The sequence below is a fragment of the Simochromis diagramma genome, unplaced genomic scaffold, assembly GCF_900408965.1.
Source record: "Simochromis diagramma unplaced genomic scaffold, fSimDia1.1 OVJJ01000321.1, whole genome shotgun sequence".
NCBI classification, from domain to species: Eukaryota; Metazoa; Chordata; class Actinopteri; order Cichliformes; family Cichlidae; genus Simochromis; species Simochromis diagramma.
The window spans coordinates 13,713,947-13,716,575 of record NW_024386772.1 but is presented as its reverse complement, the minus strand read 5'-3'; the positions used below and the strand labels follow the sequence as shown (position 1 = coordinate 13,716,575).

The window sequence follows — 2,629 nt, the reverse complement described above, 5'->3', positions numbered from 1 at the left end:
GTGAAGGAGGCGCTTGCGCCATCTAGTGTTTTCCTTGTTTGTACCTGTGAGGAATGGCACTATGAGCCAGTCCGCACGGAATCTTGTGGCTCAAATTCTAAGTAATGAGGAGCTAATTAACAACCTGGCAAATGCATGTTCTGGACAACCTAATATTTGTACTAGTATGCTGCATCGTACTACTGATGAAGAAATTTATTCACTTTTTCATCGTGAAAGACCAAATGCAGTGAACCTCTCCGGGCAGATAATCTCTGGTTATCCAGCTAACGTTATGGAGAAGGTGCCTTCCACATCACAGCAGTCCCCCACAACGGGTCCCATCTACAATCTTAGACCTTTCACTCGAAAAGGCCCAAGGCAGAAGAGGTAAGAACAGAACTAAATGCACTGAACTGACTAGTGGAAGGTTAGTAATTGCCCGTAGGTTTCAACTGCTCAACGATGCTAAGTAAACAATAATATCACAAAAAAACAAAACAAAAAAATTGTGCGATAGACTGACATCGTGTGGATGTGGAGACTAAACTGTGCACAAGTCATTGGTGCACAACAGTTAATTTGTTTAATTGTAGAAACAAGCAATTTCTATAATACTTCACGTCCTGTAAGCTTAATCTGCAAACATTGTGTAAAAGCAAAGCACATCATTCAGTTGTTACAATACATAGTTTTTCGGCAGTATATAATTTAATGAAACTTTTTTAAAGCAACAAAAGTACTCCGTGAATTCAAGAACTTTTTTTTATGTGATTGTTAAGTTTCTCCACCCACCCATCCCACTCCATCATCTATCCACCCATCCATCCATCCATTCTCTTTCACTTATCCAATTCAGGATTCCAAGAGCCTATCCTAGCTACCATGGGGCTAGAGGGTGTTTATAAATGCAAATTGGACATGTGTACAGCATGGTGTATTTTTTTTTAAATCAAATATACTTCATTGATCGGAGGAGTGTGAGTATATTACATGCAGAAATGTTTACTTTGCCTTTATCCTCTATTAGGTTTCCAGCACAGCTAAACAGGTCACATTCTTTCACCAAAGAAGTGATTGTCTTGCAGGACCATCTAACTGCACATGTGCCAAGGCGTAACAAAAAAACTTGGCTTTTTGAAAATGGAAATTTAAAATCTGCACTGGAGTTTAGCTGTGACTGTGACTAATTATTAATGCAGGCAATAAGGACTGCCTTTCAGCCAGTTGTTGTAGGATGCAGGCAAGCTTTAGATCCTTTTTCATAAAAAGATTTTTTTTGTTACTTAGATTATTATACTATTAAAGGTCAACTTTGGGTATTTCCAAAAAGGATCTGGGAGCACTGGTCGGATGACTGGATTGATATCTTTTAGAAACCTTTTAATGTACTGTATTGTATTGTAGTCTGTTAGCCTTAACAAAAATTTCAAATACACTATGTTTTTTTCCTACCCCAGACTACAGATTTGCCGGCATGCCACACCAAACTTGTTGAGCCATCACTCACTTCCAAACAGACTTTGAATGGAGACCTTGTGAAAAACCTGTTTCATCAGAAGTCAATTTATGTCAGACCTGACAAGGTCATCTTATGTGAGGACAATGAATCAGTAAGTAATCCTGAGCATTTCAGCAAATGTATGAATGTTCATAAAATGAGAGTGAAAAAGGCAAAGATGGATTTTAAACTCCCTTAAACATGGTCACTTGTGTTATGTTTTAATACATAATACATAAACATAATACGAATATTTACTATGCCATTGTGTTGTCAGTATAATGAAATGTATTATCTGTTTTAATTTACAGACATATTCTGATGGAGAGAGTAGCCATACAAGCAGGCAAGATTTCACAGAAACTTTAAATTCTGACAAATGTGGTAAATATTCCTATCTAAAAGTCGCTCCAAGTAAAGTGTTTTGTACATGTTTGTATCCTTTAATCTTTTGAGCTATATTGTGCAAAAGTCATGAGCCACTCCTTCTTTCTTTGTTTTTTGCTGGAAAAATAGGAAATAAGCACAGTGATTTACTGAAGTCTACAAAATTATGTCTACAAACAGACATGGAAACGCAGTATATTAGAGTAGAACAAAACTATGATATGAGCTACTTTAGTCTTCAACACAGCTTGAACTCTCTTAACCAAGCTTTCTGAATGGTGATGTCTTCTTTTTATTGAATTTCTTTAAGCATGGTTCAGGAATAGTTCTCAAGGCTTTTTGTTCTGTTCTCTGTCAAGATGATCCCACACAACTTTAATAATGCTGAGGCCAATCTATGTATTGTGATAATGTAATTATGTCAACATCATTAATATGTAATTTAACTAAATAATTTACAAAACATTCTGGCTTTGCAGTAAATATCTTGGCCTGTTTGAGGAAGAATACCTGTCAGATGACCCCGAGCTCCAAGAAGCCATTTCAAGGTCTTTAGCCTCAAGTGCAAGTGAAAGGTCAGTACAACACAAACTTTTACTTGTCATGTTGAAAGGTCAACATATTACCGTTATTTGATGTTTGTTGCAGAAAACGAGTCACCTACTGTCTAGTTTTGGATCAGTTTGAATAAGCAAACTACAAACTGCAACCTCTGATTTCTGTTGTCATTTGAAGATTACCAAGGCTATCAGATTATGATAT

The 2,629-nt window shown here is 36.6% G+C and overlaps 1 long non-coding RNA gene across 1 annotated transcript; it reads left to right on the top strand.

Moving 5' to 3' along the window:
- LOC120739110 lies at positions 1-2,089 on the top strand. Its single transcript, XR_005697126.1, has 3 exons — positions 1-369; positions 1,440-1,592; positions 1,792-2,089. It is a non-coding gene; the product is annotated as an uncharacterized LOC120739110 (long non-coding RNA).
- Positions 2,090-2,629: the final 540 nt, after the last annotated feature.